Raw genomic sequence first — 22,653 nt, 5'->3', positions numbered from 1 at the left:
AATGCTAAATATAGTTTGAGGAAGACTTCGGGGCTTCTGTTGCTTACGCTCCTCGAAATAAATCCCAGTACCCTATTAGCTCGATTTCTAGCTTGAATGCATTGTGCCCTTGGACGGAGATCAGAGCTCACTAAGACCCCTAAATCCCTCTCGCACCCAGACCTGCTTATGAGAGTGTCATTTAAGCAATAGTTATGTGAGGGGTTGTTCCTACCTACACTCAGAATACTGCACTTCCCTACATTGAACTCCATCTGCCATTTATCCGCCCAGTCATACAATCTGTTGAGTTCACCTTGGAGAATACTAGCGTCCTGATCCGACTCAATTACTCTACCGATCTTGGTATCATCTGCAAATTTACTAACATCACTACTAATTCCTGTATCTAAGTCATTGATATAAATAATAAACACAAGTGGACCTAATACCGAACCTTGTGGGACCCCACTCGTAACACATCCCCAGTCAGATCTTTTACTATTGATTTGCACTCTTTGCTTCCTATTGCTAAGCCACGCCTTGACCCAGTTCAAAACTTTACCCTCTACTCCGTGAGCCTGTAATTTAAGCAACAGTCGTTGGTGAGGAACTTTGTCAAACGCTTTACTAAAATCAAGATAGATTACATCATAATTTTCATCTCTGTCTACCGCCTCAAATACTTTATTGTAGAAGGACAAGAGATTGGTGAGGCATGACCTACCTTTTGTGAACCCATGCTGCGAGTCGTGAATTAAGCTATGTTTCTCTAAATGCTCCCGAATGTTCCTGGCTATTATGGACTCCAGCATCTTGCCTACAACCGATGTTAAGCTAACTGGGCGATAGTTTGAAGCAACTGACCTGTCCCCCTTTTTAAAAATCGGCGTCACATTAGCTACTTTCCATAGGCTCGGCACATAGCCAGTATTTACCGACATCTTAAAGATGTCGGTTAGTGGGTCACTGAGTACATCACCTAATTCCTTAAATACCCTCGGAAATATCCCGTCAGGACCTGGCGACTTGTTCTTCTTAAGCTTATCTATCTCATCCTGAACTACTTGCCTGGTAATGATTATATCCCTCAATTTATCGCCATCCCCGCCCTCGTACACCTGAACTCTTTCCGGTATAGTCGTTCGATCCACCTGTGTGAATACTGAAAGGAAGTAGTCGTTCAACAATGTGCTCATATTTTCGGAATTTTTTACTAGCTCCCCTGTGTTTGTTTTCAGAGGTCCAATTTTCTCCCGTGTTTTTGTTCTATACATCTGAAAGAAGCCCTTAGGATTACTTTTCGCCTCATTTGCTACTTTGATCTCATAGTTCCATTTTGCTATCCTGGTGTTTTTCTTAACTAATCTAGATAGTTCGACGTACCGGCCCCTGAGATGTGTTTCCCCATTCTTTATTTTCTGATAAATTCCCTTCTTTAACCCAATCTCGTGTTTTAGTCCACGAGTCATCCACTTAGGATCATTGTTTTCTTTTCTAAGTGTTCGCTGTGGTATATGCTGTTCTTGCCCCTCTACTATTACTCTAACTAAATTATTGTAAGACTTTTCTACCTGGTTCTCCTGGCTCTCCAATCCGCAGTTCTGGCCCTCATGAATCCCTAAATTATCCCAGTTTACCCCTTCAAGATGTCTTCGAAGCCCCTCGTAATTTGCTCTTCTAAAATCTGGCACTAACACTGGGTTTGGTTCGCGGGTTACCGCCCAGTCTAAGCTAAAACGAACCGTTCTGTGGTCACTATTTCCTAACTCTCCGCCCACCTCCAACTCACGTAGCAAGTTCCCATTATTGGTTAGGACTAAGTCTAATATGTTATCTCCTCTGGTAGGCTCAGTAACTACCTGCTTAAGGAAATTATCTTGTATAACTTCAAGAAAGTCCTCGGCTTCCAGGTCACCCACTAGGTCTTCCCAGTCTATATTCCTATAATTAAAGTCCCCCATTACGCAGACATTTCTACTCCTACTCGCCCTGCCAATCTCCTGTAGTAATATACTCGTGTCCTGCCTGTTAAGGTTGGGTGGCCTGTATATAACTCCTCGAGCTAGTTTTTCTTTCCCTTTGTAAACGTCCACCCAAACTGATTCTGAATCCATGTTAGTTTTGACTGAGTTGTTAACTAAACATTTAAGTGAGTCTTTAACATATAGCGCAACTCCACCTCCCTTTCTGCCCCTTCTGTCTTTGTGAAACATCTGATAACCCGTTATTTCAAATTCTGATCTAAAATTTCTATTAGCAGTGTCTATCCATGTCTCAGTGATCGCTATTATGTCAAAATTTTCTGAACAAGCTTCACCCCTTAGTAAGTCTATCCTGTTTCTGAGGCTCCTGCTGTTAGTATAGAAGATTCTTAGCCCGTCCTCTGTTACTCCCCTAGAATTACTTCTAAGCTGCCTGGTTATATTATGAGCTAGATGTCCCCTCCCATTACTCCTCCCATTGCTCCCATTACTCCTCCCCCCCTCGCCTATACTAAAAAATCCCTCAGAGTACCAAGTGATGACGAAGAAGAACAGGAAGAAGGACAATGATAAGAAGATAAAGACGGGCAAATTTTAGATCATAATGAGGGTATCTCCTTCAAAGGGTATTCGAGGAGGAGGAGGAGGAGGAGGTAGATAAGGATGAAGAGGAAGAAGAAATGTATATGAACAAAATGGGTGAAAGAACAGGAGGAGGCTGAGGAACAAGAGTAGGAGAAAGACGAGAAACGATGATGACGATGATGACGATAATGATGTTAAGGAGGAGAAAGTGAAGGGGCACGAGAAAAAAAAGGAGAGGCACAAGACAAGACAATAGTGGAGGAAGGAGCCAGTACAATAATGATCGGTTTCGATGTGAGGAGAAATAAGTGAGGTGAAGAGGAGGAGGCGAAGAGGAGGAGCAGGAGGAGGAGGAGGAGGAGGAGGTGGGAAGAAAGAAAGATATGGGAAATTAAAGATGGAGGGTTACGAATGGGATCCTTGAGAAGTGGGAGAAGGGAGGAGACTAATAGTGACGAGGGGAGAGGAAAGGAGAAGAAGGGAGGGGAAAGGAAGTAAAAGAAAGATAAAAAAATAAAGTGAACTGAAGGGAAGGAAGGGAAGGGAAGCGAAGGAAGAGAGGGGAAGGATATTCTTTATAAACACGAGGAGGAGGAAGTGGAAGGTTTAGTGTATGATGGTAAGGAAAAATATGAAAAAGTGCTTACATAGTGAAAGAGTTTGCACGTGGAAAGAGGTGTGTGTGTGTGTGTGTGTGTGTATATGCTTGACCTGACCTTGAGTGAGCGCAGCAAGCCACGGCCAGTGTCCCGTTTTCTTTAACACGGCCTTGAGAAACTTTGAAGAAAACGGGGAAAACATTTCACATGGGTGCCATACATACAACTGTGAACCACATGGAACACATATAATAATAATAATAACAACGAATATCATAAATCCGCATCGTTTACGTTTTTCACATCGTTTACGGTCGCATTGTTAACGTTTTTCGCATCGTTTACGTTTTTCGCATCGTTTACGGTCGCATTGTTTACGTTTTTCGCATCGTTTACGGTCGCATTGTTTACGTTTTTCGCATCGCTTACGTTTTTCGCATCGTTTACGGTCGCATTGTCTACGTTTTTCGCATCGCTTACGTTTTTCGCATCGTTTACGGTCGCATTGTTTACGTTTTTCGCATCGTTTACGGTCGCATCGTTTACGTTTTTCGCATCGTTTACGGTCGCATCGTTTACGTTTTTCGCATCGTTTACGGTCGCATCGTTTACGTTTTTCGCATCGTTTACGGTCGCATTGTTTACGTTTTTCGCATCGTTTACGGTCGCATCGTTTACGTTTTTCGCATCGTTTACGGTCGCATCGTTTACGTTTTTCGCATCGTTTACGGTCGCATCGTTTACGTTTTTCGCATCGTTTACGGTCGCATTGTTTACGTTTTTCGCATCGTTTACGGTCGCATCGTTTACGTTTTTCGCATCGTTTACGGTCGCATTGTTTACGTTTTTCGCATCGTTTACGGGAGTATTGTTTACGTTTTTCGCATCGTTTACGGACGCATCGTTTACGTGTTTCGCATCGTTTACGGACGCATCGTTTACGTTTTTCGCATCGTTTACGGACGCATCGTTTACGTGTTTCGTATCGTTTACGGGCGCATTGTTCACTGGCGTCCAAGTAACGGAATGCCTCGGGACGAGGGGGCAGTGGTGGAGGCCCCTTCCGCGAAGGTGTCGCCGGCCTGCTCCTCGACTGGGCCAGGGCCGGCAGCCTCCTCCTCTTCGGACCCCGCTCGTTTTTAGTGCCAGTCAGTGTGTTTTTAATGGACTCAGTCTTGTGTTTTTGTGTGACAGTCAGTGTGTTTTGAGGGACTCAGTCGTATGTTTTTGTGTGCCAGTCAGTGTGTTTTGAGGGAGGTGTGTTGCAGGTTCGCAAGTGAGTGGGTAGGATGGTAAGTAGGCGTGGTGGGAGAGAGGCAGGGAGCCAGGGAGGGTGGTAGGTAGGCTGGTAGGTAGGGAAGTAAGTAGGTAGGAAGGATGGGAGGGAGGGAGGTGAGTGGGAAGGTAGCTAGCATAGACCTACCCCGCTGCGAGCCTCCATCCCCCTCCCCTCCTCCTGCCCTCCTTACCTATACCCACCCACCGATATCCCTCCCCTCCCTCCCCTCTCCTTCCACACCCCCACGAACCCACTCACCCACCCACCTCGTTTGAGCTGTGTTTTTGTGTGTGCCAGCCAGTGTGTTTTGAGGGAGGTGTGTTGCAGATTCGCAAGTGGGCGGGTAGGATGGCAGGCAGGCGTGATGGGAGAGAGCCAGTGAGCGAGGGAGGGTGGTAGGCAGGGTGGTAGGTAGGGAGGTAGGTAGGTAGGTAGGCAGAGAGGTGAGCGGGAGGGTAGCTAGCATACACCTACCCGACTGCGAACCTCCGTGCCCCTCCCCTCCTCCTGCCCTCCTTACCTATACCCACCAATACACCCACTCACCTATCCCCCCTCCCCTCCCCCTTCACACCCGCCCACCAACCCACTCACCCACCCACCTCGTTTTGGGTTATTTGAGGTGACTGAGTCTAGGGTTTTGTTTGCTGAGTCTTGTGTTTTTTGTGCTGAGTCGTGTTTCTTTTTGGCCGAGTCCTCTACTTTACGAGTTTCGTCTCGTTTATGGGCGCATTGTGTACGTGTTTCGCATCGCTTACGTGTTTCGCATCGTTTACGTGTTTCGCATCGCTTACGTGTTTCGCATCGTTTACGTGTTTCGCATCGCTTACGTGTTTCGCATCGCTTACGTGTTTCGCATCGCTTACGTGTTTCGCATCGTTTACGTGTTTCGCATCGTTTACGTGTTTCGCATCGCTTACGTGTTTCGCATCGCTTACGTGTTTCGCATCGTTTACGTGTTTCGCATCGTTTACGTGTTTCGCATCGTTTACGTGTTTCGCATTGTTTACGTTTTTCGCATCGTTTACGTGTTTCGCATCGTTTACGTGTTTCGCATTGTTTACGTTTTTCGCATCGTTTACGTTTTTCGCATCGTTTACGTGTTTCGCATTGTCTACGTTTTTCGCATCGTTTACGGGCGCATTGTGTACGTTTTTCGCATTATTTACGTGTTTCGTATCGTTTACGGGCGCATTGTGTACGTTTTTCGCATTATTTACGTTTTTCGCATCGTTTACGTTTTTCGCATTATTTACGTGTTTCGCATCGTTTACGGGCGCATTGTGTACGTTTTTCGCATTATTTACGTGTTTTGTATCGTTTACGGGCGCATTGTGAACGTGTTTCGCATCGTTTACGGGCGCATTGTTCACGGGCGTCTAAGTAACGGAATGTCTCGGGACGAGGGGGCAGTGGAGGAGGCCCCTTCCGCGAAGGTGTCGCCGGCCTGCTCCTCGACTGGGCCGGGGCCGGCAGCCTCCTCCTCTTCGGACCCCGCGCAAGAAACATTCCCGTCCGCCTTAAGGTTCGGGTTAAGAACTTTTGGAGGCGTTGGGAACGTATATTAAAATATTTTAACTACTCGGTGAAAGCCGTTGTCACAGTTTGTGTAAGTCTGAGATGTGAATGAAAGATGGTGTGGAAAGCGGGAATCCTGCCGCCATGGGGCTCTCGTTGTTCCTGCTTGTCCCTGCACTGCTTCCTTCCACGCAGCAATTTCGCCTTGCAATGCTTCCCTGTGATTGGTTTGCTTTATAAGTTCATGTATGAAATGTCCTAGTTCCTGGCAACATGGATGACGATCATCATATCTTGTCACTCCACCACTGGCACCACTGGATGGATCTTTCGTTTGCTTCCAGGAGATCTTGGTTGGAGCAGCTTGGGCCCAACACGCAGCCTCGGAGAATATGTTCCGTTGTTTGATTGGGCTCACCACAGGGGCAGGCTGCGCTAGCCGCCAGTCCCCACCTCTGAAGGTTGCCGTTTGTCTTGCCAACTCCAGCCGTGGCACGGTTTAGGGTTACCCACTCTTTCCTGTTAAACGATGTTCCGTTCGGGAGGTTTTCAGATGGTGGGGGGAGTGGCCCATGTGGTGGAGTCATGGATGACGATGACGGGCTGTTAAAGTACTCACGCCAGACGCGGCAAACGTTTGTGTCGCAACCTTTCCCTTCCTGCAAACACGTCACCTCAAGAGTTTAGGGAAACGAACAAGAAGAAAATCAATTCATGACGTGCGCCGTTCTCTCCACTGTAACAAGGGTGTATTATATAATAGAAGTAGTAGCAGTAGTAGTAGTAGTAGTAGTAGTAGTAGTAGTAGTAGTAATTATTCATATTGTTGTAGTATCCTCTCCACATGTATGAATCACTTTTCCCTACCACTCTCTCTTTCTCAGGGTGGTCACACTCAACCAGTTATATGCCTGCTAGGCTTGCCTGCCTAACTATTTCGTAGCGCCTATGACAACAGGTGTAATGTCTGTCAAACTAAAGAAGCCATAAGTATTAGCACATGAAGTATCCATTCTGATGTAGAAAGTATTATGAATTCATATAAACCATGCTAGTAAATTATAATATATAATGATTCGGGTCTGACGAAAATTCAGTATTTCCATGAAACAAGAATGTAGCCTTGTTATCACTTATAATCTATCCCTCCCAACGTAGCTCCTGTCGCCTATCAAGTCCACCGTCCCTTGCTCCTTCACTCCTCCCCTTCCCAACACCCTCCTGCTTGTCACCCCGAGGCCCCGCTCTGCCTCCTCCTGTAGCAACATCTCTCATATTATTGCGTCAGTGGGAGAGTTCTGCCGTTTTCAGACTCACCATCAGGTAGAAGGTGGTCACGGCAATTCTTTGATTGTTATCATAGGCGATGATAATGTTATAATGGTTGTTATCCTGGCCGTCGGAATATATCATGGATCGTGAGGGTTGTCGAGTCACGATTACGAAGCATGTGTTTCATGTGAATAAAATACGAATATATTGTGGAATATAAGTCATTTTCTTGATATAGTCACCAAACGCTTTTGCACTGTCAGGCGGGACATGGCTTACACACCACCGACGACCCTACACAGAAGCAGCAATAATAACCGCGTTCGATTCGTCCCAGCGACTGATGAAACAAACCTGGTGAAGCTTCACACTCATCAGTGGCACCATGTCCAGAGAGCACCACACCTCCGCGCGGGTGGCTCAGGTGTTTCAGTTTCATGTGTCCGCCACTGTGCATTGGATTGGACTGTGTGCATGTTTTTTTTGTGTGTGTGTTCATTTCATCAGACGATCTTCCGTTTTGTATTATACTGTGAGGTGGTGGTGGTAGTAGCAGTAGTAGTAGTAGTAATTGTAGTGACAGTAATAGTGGTAGTGATAATGATGGTGGTGGTGGGTGGGTTGGTGTAGGTGATAATGATGGTGATGGTGGTGGTGGGTGGGTTGGTGTAGGTGATGATGATGGTGATGGTGGTGGTGGGTGGGTTGGTGTAGGTGATGGTGATGGTGGTGGTGGGTGGGTTGGTGTAGGTGATGATGGTGATGGTGGTGGTGGTTGGGTTGGTTTATGTCATCATGATGGAGATGGTGGTGGTGGTGGGTGGGTTGGTGTAGGGGATGATGATGGTGATGGTGGTGGTGGGTGGGTTGGTGTAGGTGATGATGATGGTGATGGTGGTGGTGGGTGGGTTGGTGTAGGTGATGATGATGGTGATGGTGGTGGTGGGTGGGTTGGTGTAGGTGATGATGATGGTGATGGTGGTGGTGGGTGGGTTGGTGTAGGTGATGATGATGGTGATGGTGGTGTTGGGTGGGCTGGTGTTGATGATGGTGATGGTGGTGGTGGGTGGGTTGGTGATGATGATGGTGATGGTGGTGGTGGGTGGGTTGGTGTAGGTGATAATGATGGTGATGGTGGTGGTGGGTGGGTTGGTGTAGGTGATAATGATGGTGATGGTGGTGGTGGGTGGGTTGGTGTAGGTGATGATGATGGTGATGGTGGTGGTGGGTGGGTTGGTGTAGGTGATGATGATGGTGATGGTGGTGGTGGGTGGGTTGGTGTAGGTGATGATGATGGTGATGGTGGTGGGTGGGTTGGTGTAGGTGATGATGATGGTGATGGTGGTGGTGGGTGGGTTGGTGTAGGTGATGATGATGGTGATGGTGGGATTATGATGGTGATGGTGGTGGTAGGTGGGTTGGTGTAGGTGATGATGAAGGTGATGGTGGTGGTGCTGGGTGGGTTGGTGTAGGTGATGATGATGGTGATGGTGGTGGTGGGTGGGTTGGTGTAGGTGATGATGATGGTGATGGTGGTGGTGGGTGGGTTGGTGTAGGTGATAATGATGGTGATGACGATTATGATGAACGACAATATTATTAGAGGTGGTGGTGATACTTTGTTTTGATTAATTTATTACACGCAAGGGTGCCAAGCCTAGTACATGTTCAGGATGCTAACCTCGATACAGGCGACTCGTGCCTCACAGGGCACGCTGTGATACTGAGTCAACAGTAGGGGAAAAAAAAAAATAATAATAATAATTTAGCATCCCCCAAAATGTGGATGTCGAGTGAGGATAACATCTAGATTGTTTCCAGACGATAAATATCTACATGTCTCCACAAGTGAGAGTCCTCGTGGTATTAAGTCAGCAACACGTGGACACTCCAAGCAATAGTGTTCAAGGGTGTTAGCATTGGGCGCGTCACACAGCTTGCAGGAGGAGAAGTGATGCGCGTCCCCCGCCTCGGCCAGCTGCCACACTCACAAGAACGCAAGAACACAAGAACGCAGGAGTCTGCAAGAGGCCGGTAGGCCTGTACGAGGCAGCTCCTTTGACCCTAAGCTCCCGTGTATCTAACCCCACCTAATATCGCTGTCCATGAATTTATCTAGTCTATTTTTGAATGTGACAATTGTATTGGCACTCACCACATGACTGCTAAGCCTATTCCACTCATCCACCACCCTGTTAGTAAACCAATTTTTGCCTATGTCCCTGTTGAATCTGAATTTATCCAGTTTAAACCCGTTACTTCGTGTCCTACCTGGTTCTCTTACCAACAAAACCTTATGAATGTCTCCCTTATTAAATCCCTTCATCCATTTATAAACCTCGATCATGTCTCCACGCACCCTTCGCCTTTCTAGAGAATGCAAGTTTAACTGTTTGAGTCTTTCCTCATATGGCAAGTTTCTCAACCCCTGAATCATCTTAGTCATCCTCCTCTGCACCGATTCTAACATTTTGATATCCATTCTATAGTAGGGTGACCAGAACTGAACCGCATAGTCAAGATGAGGTCTAACTAATGCTAAATATAGTTTGAGGAAGACTTCGGGGCTTCTGTTGCTTACGCTCCTTGAAATAAATCCCAGTACCCTATTAGCTCGATTTCTAGCTTGAATGCATTGTGCCCTTGGACGGATATCAGAGCTCACTATTACCACTAAATCCCTCTCGCACCCAGACCTACTTATGAGAGTGTCTTTTAAGCATTAGTTATGTGAGGGTTGTTCCTACCTACACTCAGAATACTGCACTTCCCTACATTGAACTCCATCTGCCATTTATCCATGAGTCATACAATCTGTTGAGTTCACCTTGGAGAATACTAGCGTCCTGATCCGACTCAATTACTCTACCGATCTTGGTATCATCTGCAAATTTACTAACATCACTACTAATTCCTGTGTCTAAGTCATTGATATAAATAATAAACAAAAGTGGACCTAATACCGAACCTTGTGGGATCGTAACACATCCCCAGTCAGATCTTTTACCATTGATTTGCACTCTTTGCTTCCTATTGCTAAGCCACGCCTTGACCCAGTTCAAAACTTTACCCTCTACTCCGTGAGCCTGTAATTTAAGCAACAGTCGTTGGTGAGGAACTTTGTCAAACGCTTTACTAAAATCAAGATAGATTACATCATAATTTTCATCTCTGTCAACCGCCTCAAATACTTTATTGTAGAAGGACAAGAGATTGGTGAGGCATGACCTACCTTTTGTGAACCCATGCTGCGAGTCGTGAATTAAGCTATGTTTCTCTAAATGCTCCCGAATGTTCCTGGCTATTATGGACTCCAGCATCTTCCCTATAACCGATGTTAAGCTAATTGGGCGATAGTTTGAAGCAACTGACCTGTCCCCCTTTTTAAAAATCGGCGTCACATTAGCTACTTTCCATAGGCTCGGCATATAGCCAATATTTACCGACATCTTAAAGATGTCGGTTAGTGGGTCACTGATTATATCACCTAACTCCTTTAATACCCTCGGAAATATCCCGTCAGGACCTGGCGACTTGTTCTTCTTAAGCTTATCTATCTCATCCTGAACTACTTGCCTGGTAATGATTATATCCCTCAATTTATCGCCATCCCCGCCCTCGTACACCTGAACTCTTTCCGGTATAGTCGTTCGATCTTCCTGTGTGAATACTGAAAGGAAGTAGTCGTTCAACAATGTGCTCATATTTTCGTAATTTTCTACTAGCTCCCATGTGTTTGTTTTCAGCGGTCCAATTTTCTCCCGTGTTTTTGTTCTATACATCTGAAAGAAGCCCTTAGGATTACTTTTCGCCTCATTTGCTACTTTGATCTCATAGTTCTTTTTTTGCTATCCTGGTGTTTTTCTTAACTAATCTAGATAGTTCGACGTACCGGCCCCGGAGATGTGTTTCCCCATTCTTTATTTTCTGATAAATTCCCTTCTTTAACCCAATCTCGTGTTTTAGTCCACGAGTCATCCACTTAGGATCATTGTTTTCTTTTCTAAGTGTTCGCTGTGGTATATGCTGTTCTTGCCCCTCTACTATTACTCTAACTAAATTATTGTAAGACATTTCTACCTGGTTCTCCTGGCTCTCCAATCCGCAGTTCTGGCCCTCATGAATCCCTAAATTATCCCAGTTTACCCCTTCAAGATGTCTTCGACTCGCCGGTACCCAAGCCAGAGACGAGCACACACTACATTATGGCGGCGAACCATGAGACCGGAGCGACGGTACATGTGTGGACGAGGCAGGAAGTGTTCGTAGTGCTGGATAGACGCACTGGCGGCCCTCTCAGCATCGCTACGGTGACGGGTGGAGGAGCAGGCAGCTTGGCGTACCATTTTCTTGCACCACGGCAAGGAGGTAGCAGCGGCACCAGCAGCTGGCGGGTCCTGGTCGCAGGCAGCCCTTGCAAGACGGTCCGCAACATCGTTGGCCAAGAGACCGATGTGTGACGGAATCCATAAAAAGTGCACCGTCAGTGAACTCTCGAGGGCTGTGGCAAGGCGGCGGAGAATTTGTGTGACCAGTTGCTGGTATGTAGGCCTGGGGGAGGAGAGGGCACGGAGAGCAGATTTTGAGTCTCAGATGATGAGGCCGTTGAGTCTGCTCCGCGATAACAAAGTGACAGCATCCAAGAGTCCATGGAGCTCACAGTACGTAGAACTAGACGAATTCGGGAGACGACGCCCTGCTCAACCCCCGAACGGAGGCTCCAGATTGGGGGAGAACACAGCACAGCCAGCACTGCCGTCCCCTTGAAGGGAACCGTCGGTGTAGAGGTGGTGGGCCACGCGAAGAGACGAGGACAATCTGGCGATGGTTTCCAGGGCTCGTTGTCGCTGGAGCTGAGGTAGGTCAGACGTGGAAGTCAGAGTGTAGGTGACTGCTGGCACGGGAGTCTGCCAGGGAGGGGGGCCGCGATCCACGTCCTCCGCCACGATGTTGATGTTGAGCCTCTGAATGTTTGAGCTGACAGTGCTGACCAGTGTGTGACCACCACTACGATGCAGAGGACGAGGTGCAGCTGGATCTAGTGAGGTCTCGATGACGTGAGAGAAGTGGGGAGAGAGGTGAGGGCGATGCAGACATTTGATGCTGAAATAGGTAACGTTGGTGCATATTCTGTCCACAAGTGGCGGAAGCTGTAGTTCACGTTGCATATTGACAATTCTGGTGGAGACGGGGCAACCAAGAATGAGCCTTATTGCCTGATTCTGGAACTTTTCAAGAGGCTGTAAAGTTGCTCTGGAGAGTTGACAAAGTGCAGGAGAGAGATAGTCAACTACAGATCGGATAAACGTTATGTATATGGTTCTGGCCACAGGGATGGACACACCGGCAGCGTAGCTGGTCAGCCAACGGAGCGGAGCGAGACGTCGCTGCAGTCGGGCTAGCAAGTCCTGGACAAGGGGATGCACGCGCTGTCTCGCTGGGATGGAAGGGGTGATCCGGACTGGGGCGCCCAGGTAGAGATATTGCGTGCACAAAGGTATGATGGTGTTACCCACAGCGAAGTCTGGCAGTGTTCTTGCAGGACGGGGTGAGAAGATTCTGCTCTTGTCTGGGGGGATAATGGTGCCACACGAAGAGGCAGACACGTAGAAAGAATGGAGGTAGCGTTGCAGATCTTCTGGAGAACTTGAGTGAATGCAATGTCGTCTGCATAGCATGTGATGGTCGTTCCGTCGACGTCAGGAAGTAGAGAAAGAAGGCGGTGGACGAGGATGTTGAACAAAAAGGGACTAAGAACACCACCTTGTGGGGCACCGAGCTCAAAGCGTTTTGTGGTACTGCACGCCCCCTTGAATAGAACACGAGACGTTCTATTACGCAGGTAACCCCTGATCCACCTCAGTAGGTTCCCTTTGACAATTATATCTCCGTTGGTGACGTCAAAGGCACTTGTGAGGTCGATGAAGGCCACAATACTGGCGGAAGAGAGACGAGTGTAGAGCTCCATTAGGCAGTGGTGCGTTCCTCGCTGTGGCAAAAAGCCATACAGTCTGGGCGACAGCTTGTCCTGCAGCCGGAACATAAGACGGGAGAGGAGAATACGTTCAAAAACCTTTGAGAAACAGGAGGTGAGGGAGATAGGTCGGAACTTATCGGTGCTCGGTTTAGGGATGGGCACAATCGTGCTGCAGGTCCAAGCTCGCGGCACGTAACCGAGGCGGAGACAGAGGGTGTACAGCTGGAGGAGAGGGTTGCTAGGGACGTCCAGGAGAGCCCGCAGAACTGCATAGGTAATGCCATCATCCCCTGGAGATGTTGCCTTACCCCTGGCGAGGGCACGTCGCAGCTCGTTGTCCGTTATTGCTACATCATCCTCTTCATCCCTGTTCAGCAAGGCAGCAGTGAGACAGGTGCACGGTAATTATCCTGGGCGGAAGGCGGCTTGCACGTGCACTGGAAGGTTGGTGACGCGAGACTGTGCTGACCATTCATCGATAAGATCTTGTGCGTAGTGAGCAGGGCTGTGGTGGAGGGCACTAGGGGTTTTCTTTTTCACAACCTTGTTGATAAGGTGCCACATGGAGGCAACACTCGTTTGATGGTTGATGCTGTCAGTGAGTTTGTGCCACGAGTCTGTCTGCACACAACGCTGCAGGGCAACCAAGTCGTCCCTTGACAGCTGATACTGGTGTAGAGTATCGGAACATGGGCGTTGCTGAAAGACGAGGCCGTCCTCCGTCACCTTCCTCTCCGCCAGAGCGATGCGGTCATCCAGGGTCCAGGTGGGGCAGCAGAGCGACGCCTAATGTGGCTTACTGACGTAACGAGTATAGAAGGCGTGCGTGGCATTGACAAGTGAAGAGTATAACTTTTCAGGGCAGTGGAGGTCAAATGTAGGAAGTTGACTAGACATGTAAGAAATGAAAGTAGGACGGTACTTGGGTGGGATTGTAATGCGAGAGCGGGTTTGGGCTGGAGTATGTGTGGCAGGAACGGAGTAATGGACACTGAGAGCAATGTGGTCAGAGAAGAGTGCCGGAACCGATGAGCACCTGACCTGGGACGCCACGAGTCCACAGGTAAGGATGTGATCTAGTACACCGCCCCGAGCGTGGGTAGCGCCAGCAGTGTCCCATCGAGTCAGCCGATTGCGACGAATGTAGTCCAGGAGATGAGTCCCGTTGCGATTGACAGTGCCAGAGAGGTCTCCTAGGGCAGGGTGTCTAGCGTTGAAGTCGCCCATGTACACCATGCCACGAATGGTAGGAGCTGGGAGAACATTAGGATCCATCCTGCCCGGTGCAGAGTACACGTTGCATATCCGTACGGTGCCCGCCCCAACAGTGACCTCAAAAAGCTGGAAGTTTGTGTCACCGTCCACAGAGTTCTGAAGGAAACGATGCTGAACAGAGGAGTCAAAATAGGCAACAAGTCCGTGTCGATCCCGATGAACATAGGACACGTAGCCGCTGAGCGAGGGTGCCTCCCCCACAGGTAGAGCGTGGCCAACAAATGCCTCTTGGATGAAGATGACATCTGGGTGGTGACGGTGCACATATCCCTTAAGTGCAGTAAGCCTAGCCCAATTCGTAATCCCGCAGGCATTCCACGAGAGGACATGGAGATCAACCAGATTATCGAGCATGGCCTTTAGGAGGACGGCGGGCAGATGATGAAGTGGCAGTGGTGCGGGCACGGCCGGGTGCCGCGCTAGGTGAGGGAGGGTCCCTGGCGAGAGCAGGCAGGCTGGTGAGGAGTGGGGTCACGGAGCTCAGCTTCTCCGTAATTGTAGCGATGGAAGCAATGACGACTTGTTGAGACTCAACCAATGAATTCAAGGTCGTCTCGAGCGTGGCCTGCTTGGCAACTAAGGTATTTAGGCAAGTTTAAGTGCCTCAAAACGTTCATTGAAAGCAGAAACCTGAGTTTTGAGAGAGGCAACAGCGTCCCGAAGTGCAGTCACTTGTGGGGAGTCAGAGGTGGCGGGCGAAACACGAGGAGCGGCAGGGAGGCTTAGTGGTGGCGGCGGCGCTGGGTGAGTTGGGCGCGAGGCAGCAGGGGCCACATTGGGCTGGCGCCTCGCGCACCCATGCCAGACGCTCACTCCTGCTTGATGACAGCGGGGACATTTCCAGAGCGACGTGTCCGGAGGCGGGGGCTGTGGCTGAGTGGAGGCGGAGTCAGAAGCAATAGAATACGAGGAGGGTTGCGGTGTGGGCAGGTGCGTGAATCGTGAGGGCCAGCACCATGCACAACGCTCAGCCGCAGAACAGTAACAGGATATGTGGCCGAGGCCCCAGCATCAGAAGCACCATGGTCGCTCGTCCTGCATCCTGCGAAGCTCACAGGGTGGCAGGCACGGAAGGAAGCTGAAGCTGACACTCGGGGGTGGTGGTTCAGGGAGGCTCCAGGTGACGACCAGGCGGGGAAGGGGAGAGCCATTCTGGTAAAATCGGCGAGCAGAGTAGATGCCCGGCAACTCCTTGGCCAAGGCAGGGTCAGCACAGACAGGGTAACGAGCTAGGAGGTACGTAGGAAACTTGCGAGGCCTTTCTGGAGAGTCTTGGAGCTCGAGGGTGAGGGACAGAAACTCCCCACTCGTCACGCTGTCGATGACATCCGTGCGGCGGCGGGAGACGTATACGAAGCGAGACGTTATGGCTGCCATCTTGACTTCAGCCTGGTCACGGTCAAGTTGAAAATTTCGGGTGACTTCGGACAACCAACGAAGCTTGAGATCTACTGTCGGGTTGTCCTTGAAGAGTAGCTTGACGTAGTCAACCCTGGGGGCGAAGGCTGGTAGGTGAGAGGCGCTCAGCAACGGGGCATCGCGCGAGGAGTCCATGAGAGGTGGGGGGGGGGGCGGGCTGCTGTTCTGGGCTGATATGGCGTCCTGAGAGTCAGACGACCCCCTCTGCTTAGAGGCCTTAGCAGCAGGGGAAGACGGCTCACTGTTACTGTCAGTGTCGTGGGATATGGGGCGCTTGCCGGAGAGGGGAACCTGGCTTGCAAGACGCGGTGGCGGCCAGTCGTCGCGATCCATTGCATCCTCGTCGCTCAGCGCCAAGTCAGCCTCAAGATCCGCCAGGAGACGGGCCCCGATGGCTCCATGACGGACGTAGGGAGCGAGGGGTTATGGAAGCCTCACTACTATGACAGGATTGACTTATCCATGACGTCACACCAGATTCACGTCGCATGCGCAGAAATGAAGCCCACTGACCAGAGGGGCCCAGCCGGTCGAGTTTACTTTCATCAAAGTCTACAGGCTAAGTCAAACACCAAGAACCCAAATGTCATATGAGGGTAAACTGGACCTCGATGTTGCTCTCCGCAACAGCTGTAGGGAAGCAGTAGCAGGAATCCAGCAACACACCAGAAAGAAGTGGAGATCTCATACAAGTTGTTGTTGTCCTTGGCCCTCTGGTGGAGTGGAGCGTTGGTGATACTGGTGGCGGTGGTTGTCTTGACAGGGGTTTTGATGGAGGTGGAGCAGAGATGGTGGTGGTGATAATTATGAATGGTGAGATGATACAAATGGTAGTTATATTGATAATGATAATGAGAGTGAAGAAAAATAGTGATGAAAGGAATTTAGGTGATGATATTTGTGGTAGTGAATGGGGTATTGCTGGTAGTGATGGTGGTTGTGCTGTAGTTATTGTTGATGGTGAAAATAGAGGTGGTGGTGATGATGAAAGTGAAGGTGGTGGTGGTGGTGGTGATTTCAGAATGTTCCGGCGGCACATTCGAGCGGTGATCAATCAGGCAGAGTAGCGCAACACTTGCGTCGGGAGAAGTGATGAAGCGACGGAAAGGAAAGATAAAGAAAAAAATCACATTCCTATTTACAACAGCAGCCATTCCCGTGACAGCCTTCAGCCCTCCTTTCCAATCTTCTTTCATTTTTCTTCCTCTTTTCTTCCTCTCCAATGCTTTTCACTTTTTCTACCATCCATTCCTACATTTTTTTACTCTTCTCCCCTCTCCTCTTACTATCTTCTCCAGTGCTTCCTCTCTCCATTTTCCTCCAATCTTATTCCCTTCTTTCCTTCTGCACTTGTCTTCTTCTTTATCTTTGTTTTCCCTCTCGATTCTTCTTCTATTTTCTTCCCTTCTTCCGTTTTTCACCTGCCTTCTTTGACTATTCTTCCTTCTCTTCCTCTCTTCTTCTTTAATGCTTTTCCACTTCATCTCTTTTCTATGTTATTTATTTCCTTCCATCTGCACATTTATACTCTTTTACACCTCCTTTTTTTTCTTCTCCCCAATTGCCCGCACTCCTCTTTCCCTCTGCCTCATCTCTCTCTCTCTCTCTCTCTCTCTCTCTCTCTCTCTCTCTCTCTCTCTCTCTCTCTCTCTCTCTCTCTCTCTCTCTCTCTCTCTCTCTCTCTCTCTCTCTCTCTCTCTCTCTCTCTCTCTCTCTCTCTCTCTCTCTCTCTCTCTCTCTCTCTCTCTCTCTCTCTCTCTCTCTCTCTCTCTCTCTCTCTCTCTCTCTCTCTCTCTCTCTCTCTCTCTCTCTCTCTCTCTCTCTCTCTCTCTCTCTCTCTCTCTCTCTCTCTCTCTCTCTCTCTCTCTCTCTCTCTCTCTCTCTCTCTCTCTCTCTCTCTCTCTCTCTCTCTCTCTCTCTCTCTCTCTCTCTCTCTCTCTCTCTCTCTCTCTCTCTCTCTCTCTCTCTCTCTCTCTCTCTCTCTCTCTCTCTCTCTCTCTCTCTCTCTCTCTCTCTCTCTCTCTCTCTCTCTCTCTCTCTCTCTCTCTCTCTCTCTCTCTCTCTCTCTCTCTCTCTCTCTCTCTCTCTCTCTCTCTCAGTTCAAAGCAGAAAACTGCCATCAATCATTGTAGGATGCTTATACAGACATCCCAAAGCCCCGCTACCTCATATGATTATCTAATGGAAGTCTTCAAGCACGTTAACCTAAGAAAGAAACCCATGTATGTGTTCGGCGATCTTAACGATAACCTTCTAGTTAACAACAGCAACCTGCAGAAAATAATTGAAGCTTGCGGTTTATTCCAAGTAATAAGTAAACCAACACGTGTCACCCCCAAGTCTGCCACACTACTTGATGTCCTCATCACAAACAAAAAGAAAGTATTGTTGCCTCTGATTGCCTTCCAGTACTATCGCAGATCACGACATGATTATCTCAAAATCGACATTAGCAAACCCAAACGAACAAAAATAAGAAAACTTTCAGAAGCATGGCTACATACAATAAAGATAACTTTTGTGAAGCATTGCTAACCAGCTCAGACTGCTTAAATAATATCACGTTAACTGATAACATTGACGAACAGGTGAATATACTTAACACAATATTCAATTTTTGTCTAGATCAAGTTGCCCCAATGACGAATAAATATATAAATAGACCACCTGCTTCCTGGATTGACAAAGAAGTAAGAGATAACATGAAGTACAGGGATAGCTTACAAGGCCAGCTAAAATTAGATCGACACAACACACAACTTTACAACAATTATAAAGAAAAAAAGAAACGCGTTAAGGATAAACTACAAGGCAAAAAAGACATACTATCATAATAAATTCCGCCAAAGTAAAGGCAACTCGTCACAAATGTGAAGTAATATTAGAGGTATAGTGCCTAACAATAAACCTAATAACAACATTATCACTAATGAAGATATTAATGACAAGGCGGAGGATTTTAACAACTACTTCGCTAACGTAGGAAGATAAACTTTTGAGAGGTGCAAAAATGACTCTACTAACAATAATACTAACTCAGACAACGTACGAGTAACTCATGACACTACTGATAACTTAGACACAAATAACTTCTTCAGACCTAAACCAGTTGATGTTGAGACTGTAATTCTAACGATATCCAAACTAAAGGAGACCAAAGCTGTAGGTAGCGATGGCATTTCTTTAAATTTCACAAAAGACAGCCTTTTTGTTACAGCCTTCTACCTAACATGCATATTCAACACCTCAATAGCTACAGGTAAATTTCCCACCCCATGGAAACATGCCATTGTTGTCCCGATTTTTAAAGGAGGGGATAGCAATATCAACTCCAATTACAGACCTATATCTCTCCTCCCTGTGATATCAAAGGTCTTAGAAAAAATTGTAGCTAAGCAACTTTCTGACCACCTAGAAGGGAATGCTTTACTTTCTAACTCTCAACACGGATTCAGGCCGGAGTTATCTACTGAAACTGCTCTCACAGTAATATCCAATAATGTATATAGTAACCTAGATAACAAGAGAATTACTCTGATAACTTTATGTGACTTATCGAAGGCATTCGACAGTGTTAACCACGACATTTTACTGCAGCGATGCCTTAAACTACGTATAGACCCTTTCTGGATCCAAGACTACCTATCAAACAGAACTCAATCAGTCCGGCTAAACAATCACATATCACCCAAATCCTTAATAACACATGGAGTCCCACAAGGCTCTATCCTTGGCCCTATTCTTTTTACTATTTTTGTTAATGATATCTCAGATCACATCAGCGACTGTATACTGGTTCAGTACGCAGATGACACACAGTTTATCCACAGTGACAACATTAATAACATAGACCAGCTAATAACCAGAGCTAAAGTAACACTGTCGAATGCCAAGACTTACTTCCTAAAAAGTGGCCTTATGTTGAACTCTAACAAAACCCAAGTTATATTTATCGGCACACGGCAACTGTTATCGAGCTTACCAGATGATATGACCATCAACTTTGACGGAAGCGATATACCAATAAGCAAACATGTTAAAATATTGGGTGTTTACTTTGACAAGTACATGACGTTCGACACACACATACATCAACTCAACAAAAAAGTAATAGGGGTTATAATGTTCATAAACAGAATTAAGGACATATTTGATAAGGACACCAGAGTGATTGTTATCAAGACACTAGTGTTAAGTCTAATCAATTACGGACTAAAAATATGGGGCAACACCAATGAGACCCTCATGCAGCGAGTGCAAAAACTGCAAAACTTCGCTGCCAGAGTTGCTGCTGGGGCTACAAAAGACGCGACCGTGCTACTCCTGTGTTACAAGAACTAAAGTGGATAAAGATGAAAGAAAAAGTGAAATTCGATCAGTGCATAATGGTGTATAAAGTGACCCATAAATATTATCCTGAGTGGCTACTAAACTTACCATATGTAACACAAATTAACGAACTTGTAACGAGACAAAACGGAGACCTATTTATCCCAAGAGTGAGAACAGACAATGGTGCGCGGTCACTATTAGTAAGTGGACCAAGAGCATGGAACAAGCTCCCCCCTAATATAAAAACTCCCGTCACTCACGAGCTTCAAGAAAGCCCTAACTATTCACGCTCTTCAAGGAGGCTTTTGCTAAAGAACGCGTGAAGGACATAATATACACTTATCTAGTACATATGTATTATATCTAGTAAGTTCCTATATATGATATCCCATGTAAATATTTAGTAATTAAGATAAAAGATTAGTTAAAGAAAGTCTTATATATGATATCTATATTACATGTAAAGTATTTAGTAAATAAGAGAAAAGCCATTGTACATTGTACTTTAATGGAATAAAGCATTCTGATTCTGATTCTGATTCTGACTCTCTCTCTCTCTCTCTCTCTCTCTCTCTCTCTCTCTCTCTCTCTCTCTCTCTCTCTCTCTCTCTCTCTCTCTCTCTCTCTCTCTCTCTCTCTCTCTCTCTCTCTCTCTCTCTCTCTCTCTCTCTCTCTCTCTCTCTCTCTCTCTCTCTCTCTCTCTCTCTCTCTCTCTCTCTCTCTCTCTCTCTCTCTCTCTCTCTCTCTCTCTCTCTCTTATATTTATATGAACACATAGACATATACATAACACAAGAAAAAAGGATAAGGAGAATGAAAAAGCTACGACTAATTAAGAAATATCGTAATGCAAAAAGAATACGAAGGATGGAAGGAGAAAATATGAAATACAAGAGAGTAGGCAAAGAAGACGAAAACAGGACGGTTGACTAAAGGAATAAAGGATGTAGTAAAAAACAACAACAACATTGCAATGGAAAAACAATGAAAAAGACAAATTATAGGGAAAGTAAATGAATGAAGGAAGGAAAGAAAGTTGCGGAAGGAGATGGTGTGTGTGTTGGGAGAAAGGTGTGAAAAAGAAAGAAACGGGTTAGAAAGGAAAAGCACAGGAAGAGGAAGCAGGGAAGAGAGAGGAATGAAAGAGGGAAGGCTGAGGAAAGAAGTGCAGAGGTAAGAGGGTGAGAGAGGAAAGGAATGGACAAAAAGGAGACGAAAAGAATGAGAAAAAGATGAAAAAAGACCAATGAAGAAGAGGAATAGAAAGGAAAGTGGTAGTTAATAGGTAACAAAATTGATACAGGAATTATTAGGAAAAGGATGAAATAAAACTTGCAAATATACGGCAGGGATGTCTGTCTGTCTGTCTGTCTATCTGTGTGTGTGTGTGTGTGTGTGTGTGTGTGTGTGTGTGTGTGTGTGTGTGTGTGTGTGTGTGTGTGTGTGTGTGTGTGTGTGTGTGTGTGTGTGTGAGAGAGAGAGAGAGAGAGAGAGAGAGAGAGAGAGAGAGAGAGAGAGAGAGACAGACAGACACACACAAACACACACACATGCATCTCTTCTTTCTCTCCACGCACCAGACCTGGAATTCTTATGACACACACACACACACACACACACTCTCTCTCTCTCTCTCTCTCTCTCTCTCTCTCTCTCTCTCTCTCTCTCTCTCTCTCTCTCTCTCTCTCTCTCTCTCTCTCTCTCTCTCTCTCTCTCTCTCTCTCTCTCTCTCTCTCTCTCTCTCTCTCTCTCTCTCTCTCTCTCTCTCTCTCTCTCTCTCCCCTCTCCTCCCCTCTCCTCCCAGGCCATATAACATGTCAACAGGAACTTCTGGACTGCTGCGACAACCGTGTGAGAGATAGCCGTGAGACAGAGACCCGTGGGATACAAAGCCGTGTAAGGAGAGCTACATGTGTCTGAGGACGGATCTGGCACTTACAGACGAGGGAGGTAGTTCTGGGGGGTGGAAGGAGTGGAAGGGAGGAAAGGTTTGGACTGGGGCAGAGGAAATATAACACATATATAAGAATGTGAGATGATAGGAAAGTAAGGAGTACACCAGAGGATATAAAGTCTACACTACCCAAGAATGTATCTGGCCTCTTTTTAAAGGTCGAATTGGCACTCACCACATGACTGCCACGCTTGTTCCACTCATTCACTACTCTGTTGGTAAGCCAGTACTAGTCCACATCCTTGTTAATTATGAATGCATCCAACTTAAACACATTATTAAGTGTCTTACCCTTATCTCTTACCACCAGAAACTTATTGACATCACCCTCACTGCAGCCCTTCATCCATTTATAAACTTCTAACAAGCTTCCTCGCGTCCTTCGCCTTTCCAGAGGATGCACATTTGATATTCTCATCTCGTGAGTCCCTTTTCATCTTCCTCTGCAAATATTCTAACATACTGGTGTCCATTCTATA

The sequence above is a fragment of the Eriocheir sinensis genome, unplaced genomic scaffold (genome assembly GCF_024679095.1).
Source record: "Eriocheir sinensis breed Jianghai 21 unplaced genomic scaffold, ASM2467909v1 Scaffold33, whole genome shotgun sequence".
Taxonomy (NCBI): Eukaryota; Metazoa; Arthropoda; class Malacostraca; order Decapoda; family Varunidae; genus Eriocheir; species Eriocheir sinensis.
The sequence above is the reverse complement of the archived record's forward strand: the minus strand, read 5'-3'. Positions refer to the sequence as shown.